This window comes from Halichoerus grypus, chromosome 10, assembly GCF_964656455.1.
Source record: "Halichoerus grypus chromosome 10, mHalGry1.hap1.1, whole genome shotgun sequence".
NCBI classification, from domain to species: Eukaryota; Metazoa; Chordata; class Mammalia; order Carnivora; family Phocidae; genus Halichoerus; species Halichoerus grypus.
This window is the reverse complement of record NC_135721.1, coordinates 74,911,499-74,930,597: the sequence shown is the minus strand read 5'-3', so window position 1 is coordinate 74,930,597 and position 19,099 is coordinate 74,911,499. Positions and strand designations below refer to the sequence as shown.

The 19,099-nt window shown below is 52.5% G+C and overlaps 1 long non-coding RNA gene across 2 annotated transcripts; it reads right to left on the bottom strand.

Moving 5' to 3' along the window:
* Window positions 1-219: 219 nt before the first annotated feature.
* On the bottom strand, window positions 220-16,206 carry LOC118523924 (uncharacterized). Of its 2 annotated transcripts, none has more exons than XR_013442198.1 (8): window positions 16,091-16,206; window positions 15,025-15,113; window positions 10,536-10,657; window positions 8,842-8,958; window positions 8,528-8,663; window positions 5,955-6,031; window positions 1,162-1,293; window positions 220-1,072 (listed from the first exon to the last, which is right to left on the bottom strand). It is a non-coding gene; the product is annotated as an uncharacterized LOC118523924 (long non-coding RNA). The 2 variants fall into 2 exon arrangements; XR_013442199.1 differs by having other exon boundaries at window positions 5,955-6,016.
* Between the last annotated feature and the right edge of the window lie 2,893 nt (window positions 16,207-19,099).

Genomic DNA, 19,099 nt, shown 5'->3' with positions numbered 1-19,099 from the left:
TTCTGTCACCCGAACCCCCACCATTCCCTCACCATGCTCCCATTCTATGGGTTCAGACTTTGGAATGGAGGATTCATGCTGCTTCTAGCCCGAGCCCTAGCCCAACCCAAAGAGATTCTGATTCATTAGGTCTGGGATGGGTCCCCAAGCTCATTATTTTTATTAATCTTTACTTTTTAATAAACATCCTGGGTGATCCTGATGTTTAGCCAGGTTTAGGAGCCACTAGAATAAGTGGTGATGGGATTTTATTTTAATAAAGGCCACACTGTGCCCTCAAAAATGGAGGGTTCGCTTAGAGACCCCTTCCCTGGCCCCTGAGACTGCAGCAAGTAAGACGGTCTCCCTTCTCATAGGGAGGGTGGCGCTCCTCCAGAGTAGCTTTGCTGGAAGGGGTGGGGGCAGGGCCAGCTGCGTCCCCTCCTGCAGCTGTTTCGGTGCCATGGCCCAGTGGAAATGACTCTGAAATTCATTCTCCACGTCTCCTACAGCTGGGCCAGGTGGCTACTGGCCGGAGGGGCTGATCCCAGGAGAGAAGAGAATCATGCCCACCCACCTCCGCTTAGCACAGGGCTCCCCCAAACCCTGCCTTCCGGGGCCAACAAGTGCCTTTTGTCCCAAATCAATCCATGCCTTCCCACGGGGAGACTCTCTTTACTCAGTGTCCAGAAACACCCCACTCTTGCATGTCTGCACGTTCCCTCAGAACCGTGTGGCTTTGGAAGGTGGTCGTGCCTGGATCTCACCCCGGGCCCAGGGACGTCCTGAGGCCTGGGATGAGCTAGCTGCTCTGGGAACATGTGAAGGCAGGAAAGCTGCCCATGGGGACGAGAGTGGCCCCACAGATTTCACTCCTCCCTGCGAGGGACGGCGGGTGGGAGCTTGCCCCGCATCGGGGAACTCAGCCTCTTTATTAGCTGCGGGGAGGTGCGGGAGCAGGGCTTTGGCCGAGGAAGAAGGGAAAGGCCCAGAATGAGAGCGCTGTCCTCTGCCAAGGACACAGGACTGTTGACGTGGGAGAGATGGGTGCAGCCTCTGGATGGAGTCCATGGTGAGGAGGAAATGGTTTTCACTGAAAAACAAAGTTGAAAAACAGTTTACTGAAGGGAAGAGAAAGAGGGGGAAAAAAAAACCCTCAAACTGTCTGATCATCAAAATCACCTGGGTAGTTGGTTAAAAATATAAATTCCAAAACTGGTTCCAAGTCAATAAAATATTATTCTTGGTAGCTCTGGGTTTCTTTTCCTTGTGGTTTAAAAATGTAGATCCCTTGTCAATGATCTCTCCGTCGAGCTGGGGAAAAAATGAAGTTACACATAAAAGCAGTAGAAGAGCTAAAATCAGTTGCACAACAAGGAAACTTTTCAGAAGGGGTTGAGTGGAAGAGGAGGGTGAGAACGAAATCTTTACCTTTCTAACCTGGGCATCACTATCTGAACTCGAACAATTAATCATACAATAAGCTCTGTTTTGTGATTAAAGGAGAGCCGGCCATAGGAAATACAATGAGAACCAATCTTTTAAAAATGTGGATTTGGACTCACATAGCTTGCAAAGCGCTGGGGCGGGTGGGTGTCAGGGGTGAGGGGAAGCAATACTTTATAGAATCGACAATGTAGATTATGTTTCTAATCTCCCCGTTGGGCTTGAGGGAGAAGGGAGGGAAGGAGACACAACAGGATTAGACAAAAATAAAATCCTAAAAGCAACTTGTCTCCAGCCAGGCTGGGTCTTCCTCTAGATGCATCTGTCCTCCCCTCCTTCTAGTTCAAATTTCCTATGTGTGTTGTCTCCTCTCACCCCCCTCTTGTCTCCCTCAGCCCTTCCCCAGTGCCCCCCTACCCCACCAACAGTGAGGCTGTATGCCCCAGCGTTATCTTTTCAACCCTCTTCTCTTCTCACTGTCCGCTTTCCAGGGCTGGTCCTGTCCCAGTGATAATCCCAAATCAAGGCCACACCCCAATATCCAGTTGCCAGAGGGTGCCCCTGCTCCCTCCTCAGCAAACCAGTATTTCTCTCTGAAGTGCATTTCTCACCTTCCCTGCCTGCTGACATCTGGTCCACTTGTTCATTTTTCAAGGCCCAGCTCAGACATCACCTCCTCCAGGAAGTCTTCCCCGTCAGTCATGCCATATGCTTGGTTTTTACAGTTTTATTTTGTTTTCGATTAATGAATTTTATTTTTTAGAGTGGGTTTAGGTTCACAGCAAAATTAAGCTTAAAGTACAGAAAGTTCCTGTGTAGCACTTATTTTTCACAAGATGTTGTGTAACCAGCTTTTATTAATTTTATTATTTATGTATTTAAAGATTTATTTACTTATTTGAGAGAGAGAGAGCACGGGGAGGGGCAGAGGGAGAGGGAGAAACTTTAGCAGACTCCTCGCTGAGCTTGGAGCCCAACATGCAGCTCCATCTCGCAGACCCCAAGATCATGACCACTGTGAAATGATCACAACAAAGCTAATTAACATATCCATCACTTCACACAGTCTCCTTTTTGGGTGTGTGTGAAAACAATTGAGATCTCCTCTCTTAGCAAATTTCAAGTACACGTCATATAGAATTATTAGCTGTAGTCACCATGCTGTATGTTAGATCTCCAGAACCTATTCATCTTCTAACTGAACGTTCGTACACTTTGACCAGCATCTCTCCATTTCCCTCACCCCCCAGCCCTTGGCAACCTCCATCCCACTCATCCAACTCTCTGCTTCTATGAGTTGGACTTTTTTACGTTCTACACCTAAGTAAGATCATGTGGATTGGGCATGTCTTCCTCGGCCTCACTTATTTTACTTAGCATGATGTCCTCCAGGTTGAGCTGTGTGGTCACAAATGACAGGATTTCCTTGCCAGCTTGTTAGCCCCGCCCACCTGTTGGCCCCACGGGGTTGTGAGCCTCTAGGAGGCAGCTCTGTGGCCTGGTCAACCTTGGACACTTGGCACCCAGCACGGTGGGACAGAGCTCTAGGACATACCCTCTTTCCTCACAGCCTTGCTATAAACACCTGATCAGGTGGTAAAAGCCTGCCCCGGCCCTCTGCTATTCTCCTGTCTTCTGCCACAGCAAGGTCCCCTAACCTTAAAGGTTCTTGACAACAGATGACTGTGTCCTGCTTGATGCCTGTGGCTCAGTGGGAGCTCCCGCATCTAATGAGGATGGTGCTAGCTCTGTGACCTCAGTCCCTACACTGTCCCTTGTTCACTCTGTTCCAGCCATATCAGCTTCTGACGTCTACCCAAACATACCAGTTTTGCTCCTGCCTCAGGACCTTTGTACTTGCTGTTCCCTTGGCCTTGAAGGGCTTCCTCCAGATAACTCACAGAGCTTATTCCTTCTGTTCCCTCAGGCTTTTGCTTAAGTATCAACCCAGAGAGACCTATGTGAATTATCCTACCTCAGGTAACCCACCCCTCTGTGTCACTTTCTATCCACTTGTCCCTGCTTTGTTTTCTTCTCAGCATTTAAACCCCATTGGACACAATTTTTGGGGTTTATTACCTGTTTCCCCCACTAGCATGCTGTTTCTTGAGGGCAGGAGCTTTGCCTCTTGGGCTTCCACTATTTTCTCAGTGACTGGTACATGATAGATGCTCAATAAATATTTGTTGAAAATGACTCTAGTGGAGCCCAGCCTCCTCGCAGGGCCTCTGCCTCCAGTTGTGTTGGGCCACTTTCCCATGGGACGCGCCCCTCTGTGGTTTGGCAACACTGACTGGTAGAGTGAGACCTAGAGCCTTGTCTCTGAATCCCCGGTCCTGTCCTATCTCTCGCATCCTGCTGGCTTCTAGGCCTCAGATGCCCTGTCTGAAGAGGGGGTGGGTGACCGTGACCCCTACCCTGTATACTCCCCAGGGGGCCACGGCAATGGGCTGGAAGGAAATCCTCATAGAGGGGCTTCTGAGCGGGATTTGGGGTGTTTCTGAGAAGCTGAGGGAAGTAGCCCTGTGGCAGCAACAGGGGCCGGGCCCAGCCAAGGAGCACCAAGGACTGCTGGCTTCGGCCTCTGCCCGGGCTCCAAAGGACAGTCCCACAGGGTGGATGGAGGGGCTTCACCTGGCCCCCTGGAACCTTTTGTGGGTCTGAGAACATGCAGCGAACATGGTAGAGTGCTGCTCTGGAGTTTTTTACTACTTTTGTTCAAATTCATACAATTTAACAAGTATGCATTGATTGGAGACACCAAGAACCTTGTAGACATTCATGTCCCTGACTTGGCAATTCTATTCCTAGAAATGTATCCTAAAGAAATAATCAGAGATGTATACAAAGATATACGTGCAATGATGTTATTGAATTATTCTTTATAATAGCAAACGATTTGGAAATAGTTTAGGTATCAATAGGAGATTTGTTTAAGAATCAGTGTGCCATGCAATGGGATAGCATGCAGCCATTTAAAATTTATTTTCAAAGATCCAGGAAAATTCTTATGATGCATTTTAAATGGAAAAAAACCAGAATTTTATATATGTGTGTGTAAATGACCTTATAACCATATATAAAATCATAATTTTATGTGTGTATATCACATATACACACAATATTTTCCTGATTTTATTGAAATGTGTATATACACGAATAATGTTTATCTCCATTCAGTGTGGTGATTATGGGATATTTTCATTTTTTTAAATTTTCAAATAGTTTTTATGATGAATCTGTATTCATATTACAATTTTAAATGCTAATTTTTTTTTTTTTTTAAGTAGGCTCCACATCCCGAATGGAGCCCAACGCAGGGCTTGAACTCACAACCTTGAGATCAAGACCTGAGCTGAGATCAAGAGGCAGATGCTCAACCGACTGAGCCACCCATTTTTTAATGTGATCAGTGATTTTTAATAATTCACTGATTCCCTATCATGCCTTCATTTGGGCAGATAGTGGGTGGAATGATGTTAAGAAAAACTTGGGCATACCAAGTAAATTCATTTACTTTTCAAGTCTGGAAGCTTCTTAGCTCCTGGGAGCCTTTATGCATGTAAGGCGTTAAGTCCTCTGAAATGAGTACTGTGGCTTGGGGGTGCCTGGACCGAGGACTAGCGTTCTCTCCCTCTATGTCATTGTGGGTCCCACCTGAGAGCGGAGGAGGGACTGCACACCCTTGCGTGGAGAAACCTGGTGGTTTCATAGTTCTTCCAGGCACTGTGTTTCTGTTCCTGTTTTCTTCCCTCTGGGTTTAGTAACACCATCTGGTATGTCTTCCCAGGTTTCTTAGACTTGCTCTGCTAAAAGAAGCCAAAGCCTGGGTTTCTAGCTGTGCTTGGTCCAGAGAATTGAAAGGACAGTGGCATCCCAGGGGGGCCAACCATGGGGAGGTGGTAAAAATTAAGAAATTGACCCAAAGAAAGGGGGGGCGCAGATGACAGCTAGGGTTATTTGATCCAGCTGTCTTTCCTGCCTAGACATTCTCCTTCCTGAACTACATCTCAGAGGCTCTGGTTTATGAAATAATAACAACAATAACTTTCAATATTTGTGTCATTTGTGTACAAATAAGTGCATGACTCTTCTAGAAAAGTTAAAAATTCAGATAAGCAAATCCAAATTAAAAACCAAAACTCTGAAATTACCTTTTATCTTACAACCAGTCAATGTTTTGGGGTATAATCTTGCAACATTTTTAATGAATCAACATATTTCCAAAGTCAGGTTATTTTATATATTTAATAGATTTTCATTTTTCTGCTTACTATGCTATAAACTTATTTCTATGTCCCGAAGTGTTCTTAGAATCAGAAATAGACTCCTTAAATTAAAGGATGCTAGGTTTGGTTTCCATCCCTGCACAAGCCCTGGGAAGGCAGGGTTATTCTGAAGGTCTTAGAGCTGAGCCCTGCACACAGAGCTCCAGGGCCTGCTGGCCCCCACGTCTGCATGTCCCACGTGCTCCAAACCATCTACCTCTCCTCTCCCCACCCCACCCCACCCCCAGGCTTGGGGCTCACCTCAGAGGATGAATTACACCTCCTTGCCGGACATGAGGCCATTTGTCTTGTGCTCTGGAATCCTGAAGAGATAAAATCTGGGCAGAGCACATTTATTTATTCAATGTAGTTCTGGGTAGGTGAGCCCTACCCTTGGGGATCACCTCCAGATCGGGGTTAAGAGTTTACAGGGAGAAGGAGCAGGTCACGAGATACAGACCAGCTCCAGGGGGCACCCCATGTGGGCCCGAGGAGGCCCCATTCTCCACCTCGGGCCCACCCTAATCCCAGCTCCAACCTCCCAAATGGCCCCCTTGAGGCCCGTCAAAGATCCAGGTGCTCTTGTGTTCAGACAACCAGAGCACTCCTCCTAACCCCACCCCCCCCCCGCTGAACTGTGTGCCAGCTCTGACTCTCCTCGGGTGTGGTGTCTCTCCAGATCCCGTGCAGAGCACGCAGCCTCTGTGCCAGCGCTCCCAACCCCTGACCCTCATCAGGTCACCGGGGGAGCTTGGTAAATATTCAGAGACACAGATTCTGCAGGGCCGGAGAGGTGCCCAGGAACCTATATTCTCACAAGGACTGGTCCTCCTGACTCTTCCCACAGAGCTGTCTTCTCGTCCCTCATCTCTGCTGATGTGGGGAAACAGGGCATTTGGCCCCCGGGGCAAGCAGGCCCACGGCATGCGAAGCAACGAGAAACAGATGCTTCAAGGCTGCTTTCTCAGGTAACCTAAGTTCAGGAGGCTTGGCAGCCAAACTGGCCTCTCCTGGCAGGGGGACTTGGCAGGGCCAACGTGAACGGCCGCACAAAGCCATCCTCACAGCCTCTCCGGCCCTGAGTCCCCAGGCGCTTGCTTCCCGGGATGCACAGGCACGCCTCTGGCCCGCCAGGCCTGCAGGGCTTTGTGGCTGGAGAATCAAAGTATAGTCCTGGGCTCCCGGGGATGCTTCCTCTAGAAGGCGCTGGCGGCAACAGCGCACCAGGTCTGAGGAGAAAGGGCCTCTGTGGGCCACAGGCGGGTCTGTGTAGACAGAGGCCCGCACACGCCACCGCCTTCCCGGGCCCCGGGTCTCCTGTGCCAGCCCAGGGGACTCGGGAGGGTCAGACCCTTTCCCACCGCTGCCCCCCCACCCCGTCCCATAGCGGAGGCAGGAAGGTAAGCCTCCCTGTTTCTGCCCCGGGGCCTCGTGGGAGCCCCAAGGCCTGTGGTAGGGGGTGTAATGACCCAGCGGTCCCTGTGGGCAGTGACCCCACAGACGCCCTGCTCAGTTCCATCCATTCCCAATTTCTGGACTTTCATAATAAAAGCGATCTGTTAAATGTACAACAAAATGCATTCTCTGTCTCAGTCTGTGGTAACTCCAAGCCTTCAGTTGCTCAGACCAAAACCTTGGAGTGGTCCCTGTGTCTTTTCTCTTAGACCCATGTCCCCTCCCTCAGAGAATCCTGTCAGCTGGATTCCAACTGATTCCAGAACGCAACCACCTCTCCCCAACGGGGGCCTGACAGGACCGGGTGGTGACGGGGGCGGGACTGGTCCGGGGTCAAGCTACATGTCGCAGACCCTCATACATGTCCAGAACCCTTCTGTCCAGATTTGATTTCCTCATGACTATTCTTACCAAGAAAAGCAGTTCCTCAGTCACGTACAAAATAAGATTCCTTTTTCTGTATCTTTAGCATGGTATCACAAATCCCCCAGATTCTTCTTCAGATCGCGTGTCTTAATTTGGGCTTGCGAACTCTACCATCCTCAACAGGGGCTCCTCTTCAGCATGGGGACTTGGGGTTGGGAGCCAGGGCAAGACACTCAAAAATCTGGGGGTCCCTCTGAGATGCCGAGACCAGGGCCAGGGGAGCCCCAACCCCGCAGCACCCTACCCTGCTTGGAATCTGCCGTGGGGTGATTCTGCCACCACAAGTGTGACGATGCAGCAGATGCACACGAATGACAGGGAAAGCTGGGTCCCCTCCCCTGGGGGACACTTCTGCCTCGCCCTGCCAGCAGGAGAGGGTTCCTCCTCGGAGCTTGTGTCAGGAGCCGTCTTCCGGTGGGATCCCAGGCTCAGCGCTGGGTGAGACGGACAGAAACAGGCTTCTCTTGGGAACGTGGGGCGTGTGGGGTGTACGTGCGTGACGGCACACTCTGTGCTGCCTCCCCAGGCTCCTCGGGCCTGCAGGTGACAGTAACCAGGCGCCACCTGCCCTGGCCCCTCTCCTAGCCCAGCCCCACCTCCATTCAAGGTCAAGGCCTACAGTGGGCCTTAGGTGGCGGCACTCCCAGACCTGCTTTTGCTGAGCCTTGGACGGGACTCCCTGGCTGCGGCCGAGCAGCCCCACCTCAGGGCTTGGAGGAGCCAGGACCCCTTGTCCGAGTGAGGACTTGAGCCTCGGAAAGGAGGAGGCACCAAGCCCATGTCACCCGGCAGGTCCACGGCAGGAGCTGAATGGAAGCCAGATGGGCTGCTGCAGGGAGAAAGGGGGCAGGGCCAGGAAGGAAGGCGGAGCAGGCCGCTCGCAGGCCTGATGCTAGAGCCAGTGGCTCTCCTCACCCCCAACTCAGCCCCGACGCCTGCCCAAGCCCACTCACTTCCAGCCTGGCCTCCTCTATCTTCCTGAGCCCCCAGGGCCGGCCAGAGGCTTCTCCCCTTCTGCATCCTTGTATCCATCTTCTGGCTCCTCCCTCTGGCTTGTGGCTTTTGCAGACTCCAGGCAAGGGAGCAAAGCTGGTGGGGAGAAGGGGGTCTGTGCCCGACTCAGCCAGACTCCCTTCCAGCCGGTCAGGCTGCCCTCCCCGTGACAGACTGCCTAGAGGCACCCTCCCTCCCCTCCACAACCTTTCCCCACTCCCCCATGCTCTCCCCACCCCTGTGGCCCCCAGCCCTGACTCAGCCCATAAATTACCTGGGGACGGTCGCTGACTCAGCCAGGAAGCCCCGAGCCCTGCTCCTCACTCCCAGGCCTCAATTCCACAGCTGGCTCTCATTCCGGAATACTCGGTCCCCTCCCCTCAGGAAATTCCTGGAAAATATCGGGCTTCTTCGAGGGGAGATCTAACCACAGCCACAGTGGGGAAGGGGGCCATTACAGCCTCGTCCATCATCCTGCCGCCCTGGCCCTCCTCCACAGCGGCTGTGACTGTGTGGGCTGAGCATGGAGCTGTCAGTCCCCATGAAGTGACAGGCACATGGCCATGGAGGGACCGCCGGGCAGGGAAGAGGGAGGAGAGGCCAGCGTGGGGTCGGGCAGTCAGGGCAGGCTGCTGGGAGGTGCGACCAGGCCTGGGCCAGGAAGGATGGTGAACGCTGGTAAGTGAAGAGATGGAAAGGCTGCTCCAGGCTCAGGGACCGGCCTGAGCAAAGGTGAGGCAGGGGCAAGAAGCCTGGTATGTACGCGGGGTCGGAGGGAGTTGGAGAATTACGGGCCTGAAGGGACACTGGTCCCTGTAACATCCCGAGACCTTCCTTGGGCTCCTGAGGGCTGCTCGGACCCGGGGGATGGGGCAGGTCTCTGCACCTTCATGCCCCAGTCAGGTGGTAGCGGCAGGGCCCCCGCCCTCCAGGAGCCCCAGCTGAGGCACGTGGCTTCGGCCTCAGGACCCCGTGGGTCTAAGGGAAACACAGACATCCCAGGCCCTTCCTCCCTCCTCCCGGACCCCCCTTGAATACTTTCTTTGGAAAGCCCATTCGTTTATGAGGGACAGCCAAGTCCAGTCCACAGATAACACGTCTCTTTCTTTGGCTGCTTCCCCTCAGACAATAACAACTTTTTAAAGTACAAAAATTCCTGCCCAACCTCCCCCAAGGAAGGATGGCTGAGTGGCATGGCTGTAGCCTTAGTAGCGGAGGCACCGCGGAGAGAAACAGAGCAAGCTAGCCGGCCTAAGGGGTGGGGAGTGGGGGCAGGGGCCTGAGGCCCCGGGGCCCCAGGCTGTGGGAGGCCAGGCCAGGGGGCCTTGCGGAAGGGTCTGCTGAGTTCCTAGTATTTATTCACCTGTCCTGGGAACAGCAATTCTTCAGCGCAAGACAGGGGGTCAGGGCGACGTGGGGCTGGAGACAGAAAGGTGGGAGAGGCTGCCAGCCGGAGCGAGGGTCAGAGGGAAAGACCAGAAACGCAGAGTGACACAGAGAGGAAAGTCCTTGAAAGCAAGGCTGGGTCTCAGCTCCTGTGGCTCCGCAGCCCTGAAGCCGGGCAAGCGGCTTTAATAATAAACGGTGTTCCCCCAGGCAGGCGGTCCTTCATCCCCAGACCGCACTAGATGCTTCCGCAGCCTCGGTGCCTGTCAAAGCCCGAAGCCGTTTTATCGACATTCTCAAGTTGCGTGTTGGACCACCTGACCCCACTCTAGACCCCCCGAGACAGATCTGCTTTGGTCACTGTTGCCTCACAGCACCTAGTGGGGTGCCCCACCCCTTGCTGTCTGTTCAAGGTACGAAAGGAAGAGGGAAAAGCTGTGGGCGAGAGACCCGACAGACCCACCGTGGGATTTGGCCTCTGGAGAGACGCTCCAGGGTGCCTGCCCCTACTTTCCAGCCCTGGGCAGGGGCCTGTCCTGTTCCTGGAGCCCGAGGTGGGGCCGGGCAGGCAGAGAGGCTTACCTCTGTGAGCCCCAGCCCTGGGGGGGGGTGGGGGGGTGCTCTCCCTGTGCGGCCAGGCTGGTAAGGGTGACGGGCATCCTGCCTCATTGTCACTGGTTCAGCCGCGCTTCCAGAAATTCTTCCTGCCAGTAAGAAGAGGAAAGAAAAGCCTGGGCAGCCTCTTGGGCTGCCAGGAAGGGGGTGGGCAAGTGGGAACAAGGTTTCCCAGAGCTCTCACGGGCCAAGCCGGGGCTCTGGGGCCTCCTGCCTGGGCCAAAGGGCCGGCTCAGCCTTGGGACAAAAGTGGGCCCCAGCCTGATGTGTTAGAAGAACTGACCGGTGGAATGGGGGCTCACCCATGTCCATGCCCAGCCAGGCTGTGTTTGTGGCTGCAGAACAGAGACGGGAAGAAAGAAGGCTTGGAAATTGTTGGGCTTCCCACAGGTCTTTTCTAAATGGGGGGGGTCACAAAAGACTAAGGCTCATATTCAATCCAGAGTAATAATTGCCTCACCTCCTATTTCAGTGTCCAGCCCTATAGATCTTGAAGGGAGACATAGGAAAAATTATTATTAATTATTATTATTATTACTATTATTATTCTCCAATATAGCATTTTCCTAGTATGTTCTGCACAACACCAGCCTACAGGGGTAATTCTATTTTTTTCTTTTAAGATTTTATTTATTTATTTGTCAGAGAGAGAGAGAGCACAAACAAGGGGAGGAGCAGAGGGAGAGGGAGAAGCAGGCTCCCTACTGAGCAGGGAGCCCGATGTGGGGCTCAATCCCAGGACCCTGGGATCATGACCTGAGCCGAAGGCAGACACTTAACCGACTGAGCCCCCCAGACGTCCCTGCAGGGGTAATTCTTGGATAAAACAGGTAGGTTTGCAGAACTCAGCCCGTCAGCTACCCTCTGTGAGATTCCCAGTGCGCAGTGTGAGTATTAAATTCTCAAAGAAATCCTGCAGAGACTCAATTCACTTTGGTTAATCCAGTGTTTCTCAAATGTATTCAACCACAGAGCCCCTTTTTCATGGGACACCATAAAGTAGGGCTCCCAGACACACATTTTGGGGAACGCTGCATTAAAGCTTTTGATGGGTGCTTTTCTAACTTTGTTCCAGCCATGGCGCCACAGGGGTGGTATGAGGGAAAGGGGGAAATGAGTCAGCTGGACTCTGGGTCTCCATCCCACCCCACCCACCCCAATTCAACCAGCAATTCCTTTATTCTGCTGGAATTGGGTCTCCAACAATATATTTTTATTTGATGAAAGGTCTCTCCTGCTAAAACTAGATTTGAGAGCCAACGCTTTATGGTTCTTCATGAATGTATGTTTTTACCTTTTTAAAAATATTTTATTTATTTATTTGACAAAGAGAGAGAGAGCACACACAAGCAGGGGGAGAAGCAGAGGGAGAGGGAGAAGCAGGCTCTCTGCTGAGGGGCTCAATGCGGGGCTCTATCCCAGGACCCTGGGATCATGACCTGAGCCAAAGGCAGACGCTTAACCGACTGAGCCATGCAGGCGCCCTTTTTTTTTTCTGTGTTTACTTTTTTTTTTTTTCCCATGAATATATGAAGAGAAAGAAAAGAAGAGGCAGAATTGGCCGGGGGGGGGGGGGGCAGAATCTAGAAATAAAAATAGTGACATTAAAATGTTGTAGATTAAACAGAACAGGAACACAGTGTGGCAGGAAATCTCAGGATGTGTAAATCTCAGGATGTTCTGTCCAGGTATTTCTAATTCCATTTTATAGATGAAGAAGCTGAGACAGGAGAAGTTGAGCTATGGGCCCAGGACTCTAACTAGATCTCTGACCAGGTATTTTGCCATCCTTCCCCAGGACTGGGGTTAGGAGAAGGGCTCCTACCCTCAGAAAGCTCCCAGGTTCATGGAGGAGGCAAAACTTGCCCACCAAAGGATGGCGAATGGAAGCAGTACTAATGCAGATGCAAAGTCACTATGGTTAGGGCTGTCAGATGGCAGAAGAGAAGGGTTTGGGAAGCAAGGGGCTCAGGAAGGCTTCTCTTGGAGATCTGGAATTGCCCCGTGATATGCCCCGGAGCTTCGTGTGATTCTGCTGTATGAAAACTGATTTCTGTCTTCAGTTCTAGAGATTTCTTAGCCATTGTCTCTCTGAATATTGCCCCTCATTCTTTCCAATCTCTTTTCCTGGGATTCTACTTGGCATAGGTTGGACCTTTTCATTCTACCTTTTCTACCTCTCCCTCTTCCCCGTTTTCCACTATTTACCTCTTTGTGAGGCCTTCTGGGTGGATTCTCAGATCTCCTTCTCCAGCTCTGTTTATCCCACTGAGTGTTAAATTTCAATGATCACTTTTTATTTTGGAAGTCCTACAGACTGGCTTTTGAAACTCAAAATCCAACAAGTCTAGCCTATTCCCCGAGGCAACCAATGCTATGAGGTCAAGGCCAGGCTTCCCACGTGGAGTCCTAAAGCTGATGGTCACTGGGTCCCCTCGGGAACCCCAGGGGCCATGCAAATACTCACATTCTCCGTGTGGGCCTCAAAGCAAACTAGCTACAGGAAGTGGGCAGAGCTAAGGAGTGCAAGAAGATACTGGGGGAAAGTCTAGTTCGCAAAATATCATCCCATATATGGTCGATACTACTACTACCATAATTCCGATGATCCTTATTATTCCAGCACCATCCGTGTAAACTTGGGAACGTCCTTACCCCTCCCTAAACCTTGGCTTCTCACCTGAGGCTGCACCAGATCAGCCCATTCTTACTGTGATTCTTTCCCGCATCAGTCCCTGAAGCTTCCCCTTCCTGCTCTGCCTTGTCCTACCCCTTTTCCTGGCCCAATGAAAGGTCTAGTCGGGCTGAGGCCGGGCCCTGAGAACAGCCGAACAATGACAGCAGCAGCCCCCGAGCCAGGGTGTGGGAACCAGCTGAGATTCTGGGAGAGGGACCGGAAACGAGGAGGGGAAGTCCAACAGCTGGCCAGGCGGCCACGTCCGCCCCCAGTCCTGCCCTGGAAGCTCTGCTTGGCCGTGGGGGGAAACTAGCCTGTTTCTCTTGGATGGTCACCTCCTGGGCTACTCATTCATTCAACAACTATTTATTGGACACCTACTAGGTGGCAGGCCTTGTGCCAGGAACAACCTTGCCCCTGGGGACTGTCCCTTCCACTCAGCAGAAACATTCCTGACTGTCATTTCAGGGCTCACACCACAGTCCTAGGTAGTAGGAAGGGCTCCGCTCCATAACCCTTCTTGACAAGAAGAAGCCATGACTTTTGCAAGGGCACAGGGCAAAGGGGTCTTCACTCCCCACTCTACCCCTGGGGCCTGGGGGAATGAAATCCTCTGGACAGTTTGCCTGAAGACAGTCAAAACAAATTGACTGGCTGCATTTTGTGGCCTCCAATGCGCTGGGGGACACAACCCTTACTATCAACAGTTGTGCAGAAAGCTCTAGATGTCTGTCAACCTTCCCTTTGCTACCACAGGATTACCTTCTTTAAAAGGGGGAAAAGAGTGTCCCAAATCCATCGTGGAAATTGCTCGATTTCCCCAGAAAAGGCCACCAGGAACCCTTTCCCATCTTTGCTAAAGGAGAGAAAAAGTCTGAAAAGTTTGGTGAGGAATTTTTCTCGGAAACTGCAAATGGTAAGCTTTTTAAGCCCACCTTCCTGAGCTGGTGGCTGGGTTTCCCCAAGACTCCAGTCACTTTTCTCCTTGTCTGGATTTCAGAGTAGGCAAAACAGGCTCCAGCAATTCCTGATTTCCTCTCGGAATAGCAAGCACCAAAAAAGACTCAAGGTTCTTGGCTCTCAGTCTTTGTCGGGCTCCACAGGGAGCTATTTTAAACTCTGATGTTACTTCACGTCATCACCAGGCCCCGCTCAAGGCCAGGGCATCACGGAGCAAGAATGCCATGTGCTTACCCACAATGCACACATCACAGATCCCTCACCCATATATGATGTACACATCCCCTACACACATATACACCATTCTGAGGTTTACTGTATTCAGTATGCACACTGCATAATTCCCCCCACAGCACGGACACAGAATGCAAACATACATTTCTATGCCCTACAGACATCCTACTGCACACACACACAGACACACACAACACACACAGATTCATGCCACATTTATATCACGCACATGAACATACATCCAACTTGTGCGTCAATATGCCCTACACACGTCCACCACGTTCGCAAACACAAGAACACTAACATATACACGTATGTGACCAACATATTCTATTTTCTGATTAAAGTTCTTAAGATCTTAGTTTCTATTTAAACCCAGTTATATAACCCATCAACTTCTCTTGGTCTCTTCTTTCTTGATGATATTTATGGATTTCTTTTTTCTGTTTCAACAAAAAACAAACAAAGCAACAACAATGACGAAACGTTTCTTCGTATTAGTTATACAGAAATGCAGCCAGGTGCAAATTTATCAAAATGCCAGCAAAACAAATAGACCAAGAACTCAGATTTGGGGTTGTTTACCCTCTCTCTTCTTCCTTACGAAACTGTAGCCATGTCATTTTTCACAGACAAGTGGGAGATGCTTGGAGACGCCTGTCTAGATGTTTGCCCTGGAGGAACACACACAAGATTTGTCACAAATCCTGGGAGAATCACTTCTCATAGAAGGTTGGTTCTCCCCCTCACCCCTCTGCCCCCCGTTAGAACATGGCACGTCGTGAGAGTGAAGATGGGAGGTAGGAAGGCATGTGTACTACCGCCCACACCAGGAGGCCACAGCAGACATTACTAATGGATCAAGGCCTCTATCGCTCCCAGCCTGGACTTGGGGTCACAATCCTCCACAGAGCCTTACCAGTTCATCAGGGCTGGCAAGTAAGGTGGGAACAACGTGAGATCCCACAGAGTGCAAGCCCCTCGGTGTGTAGATGAGGACACCATGGCCCAAGGACGGGGAGTGACTCACGTGAGGTCACACAGCACAGTTTCTAGCAAAATGAGCCCTCTGCTCAGCTCTGTGGCCCACAGATGTGGCTGGTACAGGGGCAAGGGCCTCCCTCGGGGCCAAAGAAGAGGGGCCAGAAGGAGGCGAGGCCAGGCCTGTGTTTCCCTAGAGGCACCAAGCTGTTTCCTTAGTCTAAATCCCGTGCACCCTCGCTGGCACAAGCCGAGGGGCCCGGCTCTCTCAGTGATAGCACTCCCCGGCCTTCTGTCCCTGGGCCTCTGGCCTTCGGGATCAAGGCAGGGAGTGGAGGGCCTTCCAGGGTTCATGGATGTCGTCCTCCCTTCCCCCATCTCAGTCCTCGCCTCCTTCCTGAAGTCTTCTGCCCTACTACCTCTGGCCAAGACCCTCTCCCCAGAATCACCGCAACTCACAAACAGATGTTCGTCTACGTGCTGGCACGTACTGGCCTCTCAAGGGGTCCCACAGCTAAGCCAGAAGCGCCCCCCCCCCCGACGGCCACACTTTGGCCTTTGCTGTGCCTCTGCCAGACACCCTTCCCACCCTCCCCACTGCCTCCCACCTATCCTTGAACACCCATCGCAGATGTCACCCTGCCTTCCCCGAAGCCCACAGGTGCCTTACTCTTTATCACCAAAACTGTGTTCCTGGGCTTTTCTCACAATCCCGATCCAGGAGTGGAAGGTGTCTGGGTTTTATCCCCTTAGTGCACTGGACTTTGGACCTCTCATACCCACGGCACTCTTCTCCAGGAGAAACCCCTCCTCCCGGACAGCGCAGGCTTAGTGTGGAAACTTCCACTCGCCTGCACTCAAACTCCTTGGCAGGGCCCCAGCTCCTGGCATGTTGTGGGTGCTGAGGACATATCTGCTGAGGGGGCACAAGGGATGCATAGGTGATGGAGCCCCGGCCTCCAGGGGTCCCTGGCCAGCCCCACTCCCCTGGACGGGGGCCGAGGCAAGACACAGCAGGGCTACCATGGACTGGTTCCCTGGCCTGCAGGCACTTCCTCTCGGGGCATTCCTGTGTCTCAGGGCGACAGCTGCTGCAGGCAGCACTAATGGGGGACCCTGGAGGGGAGGCTCCTCCTGGGCGGCCCTGTCACGGGGCCAGTTGGACACAGTGCCCCCACCTGTGTTGCCGCTTCCAGCCTGGGGGGGGCATGGCGGCTGCCAGGGACATTCTTTCCCTGGGGGTGGGATACAGCTGCTGGGAGATGGGGAGGGAGAGGGAGGGCATGGGAGCCTCAGCGTTTGAGTCACATCACAGCCACACAGACAGATGCCTACACCAACCGATGTGCCACCACACATTGTCATCACACACGCACGGGCGCCCTCCCACTCAATTACAAGCCACACAGTGGCACTCCTGGTGCGGCCACGGCCACCGGGAGTTTGGGCAAATCCAACACTGGGAGAGGCTGAAATGACTGCAGACAATGAAGGAAGAAAATAGAGCAGAACCGGAAAAACGGTGCCTTTATTGGTGGGAAAAGACTCAGGTCCTGTTGCTTCCACCCTGGCTCAACCCCGGGGACCGGAGGGACTGTCTTGGTCTTTTCTGGATCCCGGAGCCGCCTGCAGCCCAGAGCAAAGCCCGCTCAGCCTCACCGGCAGCCCCAGGAGGCATGTGGTGGGAAAAACGTGGGATGGGGACCCAGGAAGTCTGGGTCTCCAGGTTCAGCCAGGACCAGCTGGGAGACCTTGGACCAGTCCTTTGACTTTTAAGCTTTCTGATCTGTGCACAAAGGGCAGCTCCAAGGTCCTTTCAGCTTTGAAAATATGTGAAAGGGGGTGGAGTAGGGTGAGACAGGGTAGTGGGGCCGTGGGGGATGGGAGCTTAGGGAGGGGAACCCTCTGATTGTGGAGTCTGGGGATTGGGGAGCCCGGCACAGACAGCCCCTTGAGGATTTCCCAGAGAGAGGGGAGGACGGGCAGCATGGAGCCAGGGTGAGGGGGTGGGGAGGTAGTGTGGCTGCAGAGAATAAGGCTACAAGGGAGGCCAGGAGGCCAGGGCCTCCCTCCAGGGGCTAAGAGGCCCCTCCCTGTAGCCAGCCTCCTCTCCCCCACCTCTCAGCCCCACCTGACTGAGCTGCTTCATTCATGCTTCCAGCAGGTGGGCCCCTGTCTGAGAACCGGGCTCCGAGGCTTATGACAGTGATTCAAAGAGACAGCCAGTGGACAGGGCTCAGGGGTGCACCTGGCATGCTAATGTCGGCAGTCATATGGTTGTCCTTACACCTATTAATGCACGTCTCTGTCTGTCCTCATCCAAGGCAGAGATTTTCCTAAGTTGAGGGCCATCATTTTGTCCAGCCCTCTACCCTAAATACCACAGTGCTGGGGGCATGGTAGGTGGCTCAATGGACTTCCCAATGGGGACTGGCTGGAGATGCTTCCTGCCTGGGGTCCCCCATCTCACTGCTCACCACTCCCTGTTGCACTTCCCTTGGGCAAGTCAGGGGTGGTGGGCCCACTCCAGAGCCCCTCTCCTGGGCCATTCCCCCCAGAGCCCTGAACCCTGGTTCAGACTCTCTGCACTTGGGTTCCAGAGACTCTCCAGCATTCCTGGCCCTATAGGAGCCTTGACCCATAATGAAATACTTGATAGGCACTGTCCTCTCTCTCTCAGGACCCAGCCTCACCAGGATGAGGCTTGGTGACTCAGGTGAACTCATTGCAGACCCTGGACCATGTCGGGGCAGGCAGACTGGCAAGAACAGGCACCACCATTCCCACCCCAGAGGGGAAGGATGAGCTCCTGGCCTCAGGGCCTGCTCCCCGTTTCTACCCTGAGGGGCTCAGTGCAGTCCTGTGGGGAACAATAACAGGATAAGAAGGATCTAGGAGGTTTCTGTTTGCTGTTGCTTTGTTTTCTGAGCATTTCTTCTATCCAGGCACTTACAACCCTACTTACTTTATAAACATGATCTCCTATTATCTTCACAGCAACTTTATGTCACTGTCTCCATCACTGTTTTTTTTTTTTTTTAAGCTTCTATTTATTTATTTGAGAGAGTGTACATGAGCATAAGTAGGTGGGAGGGGCAGAGGGAGAGGGAGAAGCAGCCTAAGCAAGGAGCCCGATGCTGGGCTTCATCCCAGGACCCTGAGCCGAAGGCAGATGCTCAACCGACTGAGCCACCCAGGAGCCCCTCCATCATTGTTTTAAAGACAAACTCGCCAGGGCTCAGAAAGGTTAAACCCCATGCCTGGGGCCACACAGCAAGTGTGGGACTTGGGACTCAAACCCATGGGCGCCTGACATGAAAGTCTGTTGTGTCTCCACCACAGCAAGGGCAGTCCTACTTCAGAGGGGTCGTGGTTCTTTGGCCATTTACCGACATATTTCCAGTCATTTGCTTTGTTGATTCTGCCAGCAATCTAGCATGGCAGGCGTTATCATCCCCATTTTGCAGGTGATGAATCTATGGCTCAGAGAAGACAAGTGATTGTCCCAAGGTCACCCTTCCACTAAGTGGCAGCATCAGGACCAGGACCCCAACCTGAGTTTAAATTCTATCCTTCCTCTTCCTGCCAAGAATCTCATCCACAGAAAAGAGAGCAAGAAACAAGTTTTCCTGCTAGAACTGCCTGGAGGATGAGGAAGAGGAGGAAGAGGAGGAGAAGG